The following is a 15,229-nucleotide window of genomic DNA, read 5'->3' on the forward strand; positions in this document are numbered from 1 at the left end:
GAGCGAGAGCTTCGAAATATTGCACAAAACATTAAATATAATTAGAAACATTCCCGAGTGTTGCACAATATATTACCATATTTGCGTTGGCGTTTGCACTTTCCAAGGTTAAACAGCTGTAATTTTCTGTTTACATCTTATTTGTACATTTTCTACTTTTCTCTGTTAGCGAAAGCGTAGAAGTGTTGGTTGAGATGACTGTGGCGATACTATTTCTTTCTTCTCTTTTCTGTCATTAGTCCTCTGGTTTGAGTCGGCCACCCTAGAGCTCTTAATCTCAGAGTAGCACTTGCAGCCTGCGTCCTCAGTTATCTGCAGGACACGCAAGTCGCCTAATGTGGTGTCACCTGAAATAAGTTGTGCACCAGGTGGCCGAACTTCCCCGTATTGAGCCTTCCGGCCAACAATGACATACGACAGTTTTTTTTTTTTTTACCATCTAGATCTTCTTCTAGTATCATGGAAGTTAATCCCTGATGATGTCATAACACATGTCTTATCGTTTTCCACATATTACTTCCTTTGTCGATTCTTTAGAGGACCTGCCTACCTCATCAGTCCACCTAGTTTTTAACTGCTTAGACATGACCGCGCGTACTCGGCAGACAAGCTGTGCTACAATGAGATGAGTGAGAATTGATCGTTTCTCTGCTATGATATCCAAGAGATTTAAGTGTTGATCTCGAGGACAGGAGAGGAGACATGACAGTTGAGCTTATATGTCACCTGTGAGGAGTCGAGTCTTGGTTTAAAAGCAGTATGCAGCAAACAACGGAAATTTTTCAGAACTATTTTATGGATTAATGGGAAGTTTATAACGGAGGGGAAAAGAATTGATTCCTACAAGGCTACTGTTATACTATTTATGAAGAGTAGATTACGGGAATGTTCAAGTTTATTTCATTTGTGGCAGCGGTTTGGTAAAGCGCCATTCTTGATTCGTCAAACTTTAAGATCAGGAATCTTCTTGCTTTTCAATTCTCTTGTTAGGATTTATCGAGCTCTGTGTAAGAAATGGATTTAAGAACTAGACTTTGAAATTTTTTTTGGCGATAGATGATAGATGTGAAGTTTAATTTTTGTAATTCTTAGATTATATTTACGTGACCTCAGGGAAAGATTAGCTGTTACTGAAGTTTCAGTAAATATTGTTAATTCAAGCGATATGAGGCTGCTATTGAGTTCATTTAATTCAGCGTCATTGTCCACGTCACAAGAGTCAATTAATTTTCAATTTAAAATTCTAAAAAATTCTAAAATTCCTAAAATTCAAAAAATTATGAACCAAATACGAACGAATCGCACCTTTGTGTATCTCAGTAATAGGATTTTACAGTTTTGTTATCGAGGCGCCCTGTAGGTAAGAGAGCAGATTGCACGGCGCTAGCCAGCGCGATCATCTAAGATAAATAGTGTATTACATTATTCTGTCTTTAATCAAATTTCACAGCGACGTGCTTTAGTTTCAGAACATTCAGGCAGAGCATGAGTTTCTTAGAATTATCGCTGTTGGATTCCTCTGTGCATTCTTGCAGATGAATTTTGTCACCAACTGTTGGCGTAAGTAAGCTATCAGCTGTAGGGTATGGTATGTGCACCATTCGAATCAGAAAACCCAAAGTTTAGCATCAAGCAGACAACGTAACATTAGAAACACAACTAATATTACAGATCCACGTTCACTAAATTAATTTAAACACATGACTTTCAAGGTACCACTATCACTGAATTTTACAGCCATGTCAGTAGGCCAAGGAAAACTGAAAGCCTATTATAAACAGATCAACATAGTCGATGAAGCACTGCGAATATGTAATGAAGGAGACCATTTTTATCAACCACCAGTCATTAGTATGTACTAATTTAACAAAGAGGAGGACACTCTCAGGAAGAAAACGACGGAAAAATGAGGAAGATGGCCCTTCGGTAAATGAGTCTTCGTTCATAATTTTGCAACATTTTTTAAAAGTAATTCTTGTAATTCAATAAAATTGTCAGTTGTATGACAATCCTCCGGTGTCAACTATGACTTCAAAAATACCCTGAAATATCTGTATGTATGGTACATGGCTAACTGATTTGTATCCCTAAGATAAAGATGTGTACACATAATAGAAAATGGGATATATCCGTAAACAGCTGTCTCTTGATACATCCTAATTTTGTATCGGGAAGTAAATGTGCCTGAGATAAGTGTATGATTTGTATTATCTTTATTGATCTAAAATATTTCAGGTTCATTTTCATAATTGTAAAATTACAGTGTCATGTGGAACGTTAAATAAAAAATAAATAATGCATCACCTTAGGAAGCTCATTACGAGAAGTGTTTTCTGTGCGATACAAAATGTATACACGATTTCCACCTAGAAAATTGCGTAGGTCGTTCAAGTATATTTTCTGTTCACGTTTGATTTCTCATCTCCATTTATCTTTCTTTGTATCTGCATTGCATTACATTTTCTGAATAACATGGAAAATGTCGATGGTGTGCAATGTGTGATACGTGCTACTGACAAAGGTAATGCCCACTTTATTTTTAGTCCTCAGGCTAGAATTCGGAACTTTCTGGTTCTATCTGTGGTTTGTTTTGCAAGCTATGTTAGTTGTTCGTTACAAATGACACACAGCAGCATGGACAAACTTACTGATGAAGAGCTGTCTGATATCTGCTCACGTGTGGGGTCATTAGACGCAATGAAATAGCTGTGTGAACATGCTATTCTGTGTTGTTGTATGAGGGATAGCAACCACATCTCGGTACGTAAGTATTTGAGGATGTATGTATGTATGTATCAAGCCGGGGAACTAGAAACGACGAATAGGCTTCGTCCCGACGTAGCCCTCTTTGGTTCACCATCCCATAGCAGTTCATCCACCCCAACGCCGCCCCACCCGAATCCAGGGTTATTGTGCGGTTAGGCCACCCGTGGATCGCCCCGGGAACGTCTCATATCGGATGAGTGTAACCGCAAATGTTTGCGTGGTAGAATAATTATGGTGTACGCGTACGAGGAAATGGTGTTTGCGCAGCAATCGCCGACACAGTGTAACTGAGGCGGAATAAGGGGAACCAGCCCGTATTCGCCGAGGTACATGGAAAACCGCCTTAAAAAACCATCGACAGGCTGGCTGGGGACCGTCGTGCCTTCCCCCGCAGGAAGCAGCGTGTTAGACCGCGCGGCTAACCGGGCGGCGTTATTTGAGGATTGTTGCTTTACTCTGCGTTTTGTACGCTCTGGCGTTTGTACACTGTGTCCTCTTTTGCGTGGCGTAGTGCAGGAACTATACGTGGCATGGACTCAACATTTCGTTGGGAGTTCGCTGCACAAATATTGAGTCGTGCTGCCTCTACAGCAGGCCTTAATGGCTGAAATTGGGCAATGCAGAATTTTGTGCAAAAACCGAACTCCGGATTATGTCCCATAAATGTTCGATGGGGTTCATGTCGGATGATTTGGGGGCTAAATCATTCGCTCGATCTATCCAGAAAGTTCTTCAAAACGTATAGCGAACAATTGTGGCCTGGTGAAACGTCATCTTTGTTTCGGAACATGAAGTCCCTGAATAGCTGCAGGTGGCCTCCAAGTTGCCGAACGTAACAATTTACTGCCAATGATCGGCTCAGTTGGGTTAGAGGACCCATTTCATTCCATGTAAATAAGCCCTCACGATACGGAGCCACACTCGAACCCTACCATCAATTCTTACGAACTGAATACGCGACTGATATGATTAGGCCAGTCGCCTAGGCTCCAACCGGTATGGTCACGAGCCCAGGAGAAGTTCCACATTGATGTTTGCGGTTATTTCATCCACTGTTGCTTCTGTGTTAACACTGATAACTCTAAGCAAACGCCGCTGCTCTCAGTCGTTTAGTGAAGGCCACTGGCCTCCGTGTGTTTCTTGATGACAGGTACTGTCTGGAATTTGGTATCTCGGCACACTCCGACGCTATGGGTTTCTGGAGACTGAAGTCTCTAACGATTTCGGTAGTGCAATGTCTTACACATCTATCATTTCGCATTGAAAGTCACTCGAATCAAGTGAGTGCAAATGACAGCTCCATTGCATTGTCATTTTACATTCATTTTATATTTCGTGTACCCGATCCTACTGCCATCAGTTTATGTGCATTTCGCTATTACACGACTTTTGGCACCTCAGTGTGATGTTAAAGTCTTTCCTATTCTGAAAATATTTTCGCAGAAACAAAGGTAACTGCGGCAACAAACCGCATGGTAATAATTACATTAGTACTTTCTAACGAGCTACTGGAGACCCCAGTATCCTTATACCAAACTACTCAGAAACTACGCCTGAACAGTCACCCAAATTTTGTCGTTGAAGTTCAGATTCACTCTGTATTTCGGAACAAGGAACGACACAAAGCCAATCATCATATGTCCTACAGCATTAACGCTACTCCATGCACCTTTATTGTTGCTTGTTGCAGGCCGTCTTTATTTTATTGAATATCAAAGAGCACCTGAAATCGCTTTTATCTAAATTTAAATATATTTTCTTTGACTGATCGCTGAGCTCCTGATGTTGCCTTTCTTGGTGATACAATATCGCAGGAATAAGGCTGAGATTAAATTTGAAGGCTGAAGCACTGTTTCCGTTACGAAAATAAGTAGCATTCGTTCACACGTCTAACGTAGCCAATGTGTAGTATTTGTTCACTACACCCACTGGCTCGTTGTAATCCTTCATTCATTTCTGTTTAAATTTTTTCCAAATTAGTTTCATCGAATATTTTCAAAGATGGTTAATTTCGGGTGTATGCCACGTAAAATACACACATAGACCTCTTTCGTCATGCCACATCAAGATCATCATAATGTCTGTTACTTCACTGTAGCTTTCTCTGACATTTTAGCATGTTTTTGATATTTGTGTTAACTGTACCTACTGTATTTGGTCTTGCAGTGCAACGTAAAAGGACTTGTATGCTATCTGTCATCATATAGAGTCTTTTTTGTTCACACGTATGATTCCAAAAATTACGAGCTAGTATTTTCTGTTTTTACCAAATGCTTTTTAGTTAACAGTAGTACGAACTCCGGAAAGTTTTTTATCTTGACAAACGAAGAACAGCAACAGCCGTTATATGATAAGTTACTGAAACGATAGATTTCGCAGTTTACGGCTCCGTCCTCAGGTATGCACCTCAGCAGAAACGTCGAAGATACAATAAACAATATTGTCTGTGCTCCAAGTTAGAAAGGGATACAGTACATAACCGATAGGAGTATTCACAATTATTTCACATAAAAACCAGAGTAAGGTAATCCGGAACAGATTCAATTGGCAGTAGTGTACTGTGGCATGGAGGCAGAAAAACAGCCCACATATAAAGCACGCTATTACAGGATGCCTAAAATAAAAATGGAACATTAATGGCCAATAATGACAAGTTTGGTGGAAAATAGATGCAGCGAAACAGACTAATCAAAAGACGTTGAAAAATATAATTAGGGCGATACTGAGTAATATACCAGAATGAGAAACTCAGTAGTCACGTAGCCGAAAGAAACACAGGCAGAGCCTGTGGAGCGCTGAGAGCAAGAGAGCAAGTAATCGACCGGAAATTCAAGTGTGCACAGGCTAATTAATAAGTGACACCACGCGACAGGAGCAATCAATGCTACGAATGAACGGGACAGAGAAAGTTGAGTGGCATGCTTACGTAGCTGGTTCCTACAAAGGGTGGCAAAATATAATCAATCTTGGAGCACGAAATAATTTTGACAGAAAATAAAAGTACTCTAATGCAGCAAATAGTCATTGGCTTAGAATAACAATGAAAAATTACTTTAGTTTTGGGTGTTTGAAAAAACACTCTCTTGTTTTAATGTGCCCCAGAATCTGTACAAAGTGACGTGCGCTATTATAGTTTGTGGTGTTTGATTCATCAACTCACCAAGTTTGGCACCCCTGCAATTGCCAGGTCCGCTTGACCTTGAGACGGAGCCAGTGGTGTTTTTCTCCTCTGTTCCCTCATTTTATTCCAGGAGTGAGTGAAGTGTGCATTGCTGAGCAACACAGAAACAATGTGTACTACACGACGCCCAGACTTAACGCCATTGGACTTTTTCTTTTGGTGCCACATAAAAAAATGTTGTGTGTATTGAGAACGTTATAGGTATAAGTCGTTTATGGGATAGAATCGTCGCGGCGGTTGGGACAGTTACACCTGAAATGTTGGCGAATACGTGGCGAGAAGTGGAATATCGTCTCGACGTGTGGAGGGCAACAAATGGATCTCACGTTGACGTCTATTAATATTAATCAAAACTTGAAGGAATTCTCTTTCACGATGTGTACTCATTGATGTAACTTTTCATTAATTTCCCAATTTCCCCATCAGATAACTATCTTGCCCACTCAAAATATCTCTGGGACAATAACAGCTATTGGAAAATGACTGTCACCGGTATCAATATATGGCTCCTATATTTTTTCTTCAGCAATCCATAGCATGACAAAGCACATACACAATGGCGTTGATTGCATCGCAATATTCCCATTACATCCCGAGATATTAAGGCGCGAAGTTGACGCTTGAAACACCCGACATGCGCTGCTAGAGCACGTCCTGAGGCTAAGGCGTGAACGCCATGCTGCCCGTAATCGCGATGTGATTGACATGCGTAATCACACTTCCATACTTATCAAGAGGTCCGAAACGAATAATACGGTCTGCTGCCATCCTGCATTAACGTCGTACATTCCAGCAGGTATTTATCCTATAGGATAGGGGTGATGCGGTTCTGTAACATATCTGTGTACCGCAACGTTAGTCACGAAGTTAACTTCGCTTATCGTTAATCCGTTACTAAAAAGGTAATGCCGTTCAACGTTGATACTTTACTTTACTGTAGATCTAGCGCAAGTGACAGTTAATCATTCACTAGTAATAGTAAAATTCATGTTGATGGCTTTAGTGAAACGAGCAAGTGGTCTAAAAGTTTTACCGTTGTTTAGGTAAAAATATTTTGATTTGGGAAGTTCAGATGAATGTAAACATGTTTAACCAATTAGTTTTATTATCACATAATTATCAATGTTATGTTTATCTAATGCGTTAAATGACAAAAATTGTTACAAACAAATGTTTCTTAACATCACTGGGTAAAATGGCCCTTTGTAGAAACTTCCACTGTGATACCAGCACTACATACTAAACATAGCGTTCACATCTCATGCTCAAAGAGATGCCCATTGGCTTGCATACATAGGATCACTCTGCGGGTGAAGGATGCCCTACTTCGTTCTACTGTTTCCTCTTTGATGGCTGTACAAGCACCAATAATGCGTTGCTCAATGTCCTCTGGTGTTGTTGGTTCATGTTGGTAAACAGCATCCTTCACTGCTCCCCAAAGAAAATAATCCAGCGGTGTAAGGTCCGGAGATCGGGCAGGCCACCTAACTGGGCCACGTCGTCCAGCCCACCTACAAGGGAACTTACGGTTCAGAAGTCGTTGTGCTCGTAAGGCGTTATGTGCAGGGCATCCGTCCTGCTGATACCACATCACCATTCTCCGGTTCAGAGGTACGGTGTCCAAGAGAACAGGAAGATTGTGTCGTATATATCTGGAGTATTGTCTGCCATTTTGGATGCCATTTATAAAGAAAGGTCCGATAATAGTATCTCCAATAGTCCCACAATAACATTAACTTTCCACGGACATTGATGCTCTACCTGACGGAAGCATTTTGGATTGTGTGCGGACCAATAATGCATATTCCTCATATTGACAATTCCTTTGTTGGAGAATGATGCCTCGTCGGTAAAGAGCTTCCCGTTTCACGTATACGAGATGTGAGACAAACAAATATCCGGCCCGAAGGCGACGGCTTGTCTGGGAATCGTCTTCTGTACAGTCGTTCTGCCTGAACAGCATTTCGTCCACCTACAACAGGGTACAGTACAGGTATGTAGAGAAGGGTAGAAAACAGACATATTAACTTAATAATCATAATGTTCGCTAACAGTACTATCAAAAAACAAGCAATCTCGTAACGTATTTCCCATCAACGTACATTCTCCCTAGATCAGCAGCATTTCTACCATATCTTCATGTGTGTACATTACACTGTACAGTGTAAGTTCCACAACACGAGGGAAACCGTTATGTGCTTATGAGAGTTGATGGCACCAGACCGTATTATTCGTTTCGGACCTCTTGAAAAGTATGGAGGTGTGATTACACATGTCAATCACATAGCGATTACGGGCAGTATGGTGTTCACGCCTGAGCCTCAGGGCGTGCACTAGCAGCGCATGTCGGGTGTTTGAAGCGTCAACTTCGCGTCTCAATATCTCGGGATGTAATGGAGATATTGCGATGCAATCAACGCGATTGTGTATGTGCTTTGTCATGCTATGGATTGCTGAAGAAAAAATATAGGAGGTCCATTTAAAAAACTTAAGTTTGTGTTAAAAAATACATATGCTTTCGTTTTAGAATGTTTCCAAATTATGTACATTCATGGGCCGCAGCCCTACATTGATACCGGTGAAAGTAGTTTTCCAATAGCTGTTATTGTTCCAGAGATATTTTGGGTGGACAAGATAGCTGGGACACCCTGTATATAGCTGTGGAGGCACATAAATTGTGATATGTAAGTTACTAATAATTAAGAGTTGATATGAATCCACTTTCCTGAGCTATTATGCGGCTGTTAAAATTATTATTCAATCTGGCAGGGACGAACGAAGATTAAAGTGTATTTATAAGACACTACGCAGAAATTTTTCTACTTTACGGAAAATAAAGGCCGACCTCATTCATGAGATTCCTCCTCCTTAGAGGGCCAAGATCATGCTCAGTTTTTGTAAAGAAATTTCCGCGATTTGATTATAAATTAGTATTCATTTACTTCCTACAGTCATGATTTCGGCTTATACCCGCACTCAACTGCAAGTGCGATATGAAACTTCACAAAAATTTATGACTACTGGTTTCTGAGCGGAATGTGCGATATATCGACGATAACATATCATTTATTCAGGTCGGACATTTTTGTGACATTTAGTCTTGCACTTGAGAATGGCTGTAAAGCCTGAATCGTCACTGTATTAAATAAATAACAATTTACAGTCAAAATGCGGAAATAACTGTTAAAATATTATACATGATATCTTTTTGGAAAAAGTGTCCTACGTCTTACCAGAAGTAACACTGATCAAAACAAGAAATAAATCTTATGTTCTACTAATTTGTAGCATGAGACCCGCTACTTCCCGCCATAGTTTCATTCCACGATTTCTCTGTTATTTTCAGGTGCCCCTCCCGTCGATGGAGGGGGTGGTGTGGGGAGGGGAAGAGGAAGAGTGACAGCCGTCCTTTAAAACATACATCGTAACTGGTAAGTGGCTTTCTCTGGCTGGGCATCATATTGTCCATTCTTCCTGCCCCCCCCCCCCCCTCCCCGCATTCAGTGCACCAGGCACAGCTACAGGCTTCATCCACTCGAAGAACAGCCCGAGACAGCAGTTTTCCATCAAACTGTTACAATATAGTTACCTTCCAGTTGTTTGTAGATCGTTGCCATCTCGTTATCTTGCTATGTCACTGGTACAATGTGCTTCAGAGATCAGTGTAGAAGCTATTAAGCATTTGGAACATAAGTCCTGAATCACCTCTACAACAAGACATCTTTCAGTACTCCTTTGTCCACTATTCAGCATGAACAAAGTAAACTCAGTAACATTGTGAAACTCAGTAACAATGTGGTGACACCAAGTTTCTGTAAACCAGACATTTATGTGCTCATCTTTTAAAACATATTTCCTACTTCACCAAAGTAAACGTATTTTCTTCATCCTTTCACAAACAAATATTTAATAACATACTGGTGTCAGTTACACTTCGTCTACAGTTACTTTTGTTTGATTTTTTTCCAGCCTCTGAAGTGAATATATGTAAGTCTGCAGGCTTTCGTGGCCGTTGTCACTGAAGTTAAAATCTTGTGGGTTATTCGGCCACGTCATGTTCCTTACAAAAAGATCGAAGTTTCGACCCCTCTGCTAGAACACTGCCAGGGACGAGTTTTCAGGCGTTAGTGCTGGAGAAGTCATAGTATTAGTTAAATCTATCACTTCTCCTGCACGGACTCCTGAAAACTCCACCTTTATGAGGACGCGACACTCGTCTCTGACAGTGTTCTAGGAGTAGTGGATACCAGAAGATCCTGAGGAAGATCCCAGAAGAGGGGTCGAAACGTCGATCATTTTAGAAGAAATATGATGCGGCCTGATAACCTAGAAGACTTTAATTTCACATTTTTTCTAATTCCCATTGACATGTGATTGTCTTTTGTGCATTAGGTGGGGAACATTGGATGATTCAATATATTTGCAAAGGAATTACGTAGATTTTCATCATTTACTGTGAGATTTTCTTTTAGCACTTATAGAAAGTGAAAAATGATTTTTTCTCAGCTCAAAAGGATCCTTCACATCTCTATAGTCTTTTTTAAAAGAAGTTGCTTGAACTTTTATAATTATCATATTCCCAGCGTAATCTAAAAGATAACATCACAAACATGTGTGGAAATGTCGCGTTCGTTTCGATCAATGGATCCCTGACTGGACATTTGTGGTCGCCAAATCACTGTCTTAGTGCTCTAAAATCAAAATCCTCGTCATCATCATTTTCATCAGTTGTCATTCTTAGAAAGACCACAGCTATACTCTGGACGGAATTGTACGCCCACTCTGAAATTTTCGTCGAGCTGTGCCGACAAAAGCATTTCCTCGGCGCGATGAAACACCAGTTGGGAACGGGAAAACAGCAAAATAAATCCTCCAGGTATTGAAGTGTTTCGCTTATTTAACAAAGAAACGATTTTCTGGACGTAAATTACAGTTGAAGTTCGGCTACAAACAGCATTGGATAGGAATGAGAGGTCAGCGACGCCCCTGGTTGTTTGCCGACGGTTGTTCAACCGTGTTTATTTTCAACGGGGCTCTCCGCTCCATTAGGGCGCCCTCGTTGCTTGCGTGCCGAACCTCTTTTTAGGGCTTAATGTTTGAAGGGTCTGACCACTTCGTGAAATAGTCACTGTGGCCGAGGACAGGCTGGCCACCGCAGCGTAATTTTAGATTCGTCGATAACAGGGAAAAATTAATGAGTCCTGCACTCAATACGCTTCCCGCAGATAGCTACAACAGAAAAGCTGTAGGAATATTAGTAAGTAGAAGGTATTTAATTTCATTTTTACAAAAAGTATGGAATACGTTGTGGGCAGACTTGTAAACGGAGTCGGTATTCTGATCCAGTACACTGAATGCGTTGTACGTGGTAATATACCGCATGTTGTAAGAATTGAATGTGACACCGAGGACAGAGGACATCATACGAAATGCGGTAGTATTTTACGTACCAATCAGAGATAACCGGTACCATAACTCAGAAATGGAAGTTTACAGAGACGGCATGCTAAGCAAATACAAATATTACTTTTAATTATGTCTTGTGTAATGGCACTCTGGTTCGTAAGGTAGTCATATTTGCATGTCGTGAGTAAAAGTGAAGATAATTCATCAACTAAGTTTAGAATACATATATTTCACGTGATGCTTGATACGATTTAGGGGTATCGAACCTACATTCAATGGTTTTCGCTCTCATTCCAGTTCCTCTGTTTTGTGTGTCTCACAAAACAAGAGACGAGATATGGTAGATGCCTTGATTCAATACCACATCATTTTATTTTCAATCGATTGAACTCGTTTGCAAGGCTCGACGTTTGCTACCCTTACCCAGAAACAACGTGATTTTCGTTTTGTAATAACTTTTCTTTGCGTGTATTAAATATTTGTCTACCACATTTCCACAGTTTAATTATCGACGTTTCGTTGAATGTCACTCTCAGTCATTTCTGGCATAATCACCTAGTCTACACTCGCTTCCGGCATGAATCCAAACAATGCTAATGTTTCGATTATTTGGGATATACATCGAGATCATTCTAATGTATCTTGAATATAGAAGTACATTATTGACTATAAATCACAGGAAAATGAAGCCCAATCAACCGTTCAATGTAATTCTTTTCCTGCTCAACTGCAAAACACATTAGATAAAAATAAATTCTCTTGCGTATATAGTTGTCTACAGAAATTCACTTCACTCACTTCATCCTCCTCCATGTCACATCTTTTACCTCGATTCTGAGAAATTCACAGACTCCAATGTGCAATACAATTGGCGGCAAAGTCTTCATTATAGACACATTTTACTATGGTGTGAAGCTCCTCTTGATGCTTTTACATTTTTGCAATTTAAAATTCAGTTGTTTTGAAAATTAACCTTATGCAAACACAATTAATTAATTATGTTTTTATATTTTTATATTTACCCAGACATGTTTCGACACCTGTGCGTCATCTTCCGTGGGAAACAGTTTTATTTCTGTAAAGTACAATATCAAATTTATAATACTTTAACTATTGTGAGCCTAGGAATTACAATATGTGCGTTTCGCTTTGTTTTGTTTATACGCTGACCTTAAGATTACATCGAGAAATGAACTGCATTATTACACGTAGGATTTTACGCCCTTCTTCATCGTGACATGTTGTCAAAAAAAAAAAAAAAAGATATAAAAAGCTATGTAATTTTAAGGTGACCGTCTAACCAAAACAAAGCGAAATGCACATATTGTAATTCTTTGGCCTACAATAGATATATTATTATAAATTTGATATTGTACTTCACAGAAATAAAAATTTCACCCACAGAAGATGACACATAGGTGTCTAAACATGTATGGATAAATATAACAATAAAAAAATTATTAATTGTGTGTGCATAACGCTGATTTTCAAAACAACCCAGTTCTTACTTACAGTGTTTGCAGCCGAATATCACAAATAGTAACTACAGACAGACGAATCAGTTTTAAAAAAATAGCTCGACTTTAAATGGTAGTGAACAGCCTGTAGCCATAGCACCGTAATCGACAGTACGAGGGCAAACCGAAGTGACGCCGATGGCAAGGTATGAGTACCTCGGAGACACGTTGAGGTGAAGCAACCTGCATGAAAACACGGCTCCACGTTCGTGGTGGAGGGAGACCTGTTCTTTTAGTAAGGCAACGCACAATCTAATCGCTCACTGATGGTAACAGAATGGTTAGAGTAACGCATCACCGTAATAGTATCAAAAACATTTCGGGCGCCATTTAGCATAATAGGCGAGCTTACTATACAGCAGCAGTCCATGACATGAGTGTCGGTTTCTTGCAGAGCTCATACAACGACACGCTATTCCATCCTCGGGATGCTATACGGTTATCCGTTTTTTTTTTTTTTTTTTTTTTTTTTTTTTTTCCATCCGTCTTCTCACTGGTTTGATGCGGTCCGCTTCGAATCCCTCTCCTTCTCTCTTCATGTCAGAGTAGCACTTGGAACCTACGTCCTCAATTATTTGCTGGATGTATTCAAATCTCTGTCTTCCTCTACAGTTTTTGCCCTCTACAGCTCCCTATAGTACCATTGAAGCCAATATCCCCATATCTAAACAGATGTCCTATCATCCTGTCCTTTCTCCCTATCAGTGTTTTCCACATGTTCCTTTCCTCTCCGATTCTGCGCTGGACCTCCTCGTCCCTTACCTTGTCAGTCCACCTAATTTTTAACATTCGTCTATAGCGCCACATCGCAAATACTTCGATTCTCTTCTGTTCAGGTGTTCCCAAAGTCCATGTTTCACTACAATAGAATGTTGTACTACAGCCGTATTGTTATCTCATCAGTTACCACGTCTAACTGTCAATGAAGAGGTTGCGTAAATCATGTAATTCACGAAACTTAAAGGTTAAACAGCCTTTTATTTATCGATTAATTAGACACTAGCGGTAACAGCTATTTACTATAAATAATTGGGAAGAGAAATAGATAGAAATATAAAGTTGTGTAAGCTCACCTACAGGTACAGCAAATGAAAAGGTTCGATTAATTATCAGGATATTGAGGAAAACCAGTGTTTGTAGTTGTTTGTGTACGATGAAAAACGAAATTGCGTATACCTGCAATCCACATTAAATAGGGTGAACCGGAATGTGGAGCTACAAAAACAAGTAATTGGCTTGTGGTAAAAGATGTTTACTATATTTTACTTGCAAAATATCACAGAGAATATGAAAAGATTTATCTTCAGAAATTACCCCTCAAAGATTGAGTTTCGTGGGTAGAAGCAAGGACGATCTTCAGCTTATGTTGTCTCATCTTTTCGATAGCACTGAAGGTGTGATTCCACCAATGACATCTTATAAAACTGTCAGTAATCATTATTCTGTCTTTGTAAATAAATAAATCTCAAAGAACGACACTGAAATAAAGTTCTTCGCAACTAATACAATTATTATTTGATTATGAAAGGTAATGTACAGTTAACGATTTTAATAAAAAATGTTTTTCGATGTTCGAATTATCATGTCACAGTAGTAAACGTTCACTCATGACTTGCAGTACTGGTAACAGAACTTCTAGATTGTTTGAGGAAATTTTAGTCCGCCCTCTGTAGTTGAGTGGTCAGCGCGACAGAATGCCAATTGTAAGGGCCCGGGTTCGATTCCAGGCTGGTTCGGAGATTTTCTCCGGTCACGGAACGGGTGTTGCGTTATCCTAATCATCATCATTTGATCCCCATTGCCGATCAAGCCGGCGTAGCGGCGTCAAATAGAAATACTTGTAACCGGGGAACTGTCTACCCGACTGGAGGCCCTAGTCACACACATTTAACGTAATTTAATGTTAACAGAGTAGCTATGTACAGATGTAAGCTGAGAGGACAAAATATTATCGACCACCTTAAATTAGCAGTTTGGCCGCTTAGGAGCACTTTAGATAGTGTAACATTGGTACAAGGGTTCGTCCTGCCACTGATGTGAGTCATGCCAGTGAAATAAGCGGTATGTGTAGGACGATTACATGCATTTGGCGCTGGGTAATGACTGACAAACAGGCCTTACGGAAAGACATGAACATGCCCAGGATGCAAAAATTGTGGTCGTAACTAAATTCCTTCCAACAGAGACCAGAAGAAGAAGGTCACAATTTGTCAATGATAGTCCGTTTCAAACACGACAAGGTATGCCCCTGTCAGTAAATGAAGTTCGTTCTCAGCCAGTTTCCGAGTGCGTACTTGGAATGTCATAGCGTTTAATGTAAATTTTAAGTCAGGTACCTTACAAAAATCCATTTGTCATA

The 15,229-nt window shown here is 40.0% G+C and overlaps 1 protein-coding gene across 3 annotated transcripts in view; it reads right to left on the reverse strand.

Moving 5' to 3' along the window:
- The window catches only part of LOC126267676 (nephrin-like), a 468,973-nt gene that overhangs the window by 67,920 nt on the left and 385,824 nt on the right, over window positions 1–15,229 (reverse strand). The gene's annotated exons all lie outside the window — the stretch shown is intronic.

This window comes from Schistocerca gregaria, chromosome 4, assembly GCF_023897955.1.
Source record: "Schistocerca gregaria isolate iqSchGreg1 chromosome 4, iqSchGreg1.2, whole genome shotgun sequence".
NCBI lineage: Eukaryota > Metazoa > Arthropoda > Insecta > Orthoptera > Acrididae > Schistocerca > Schistocerca gregaria.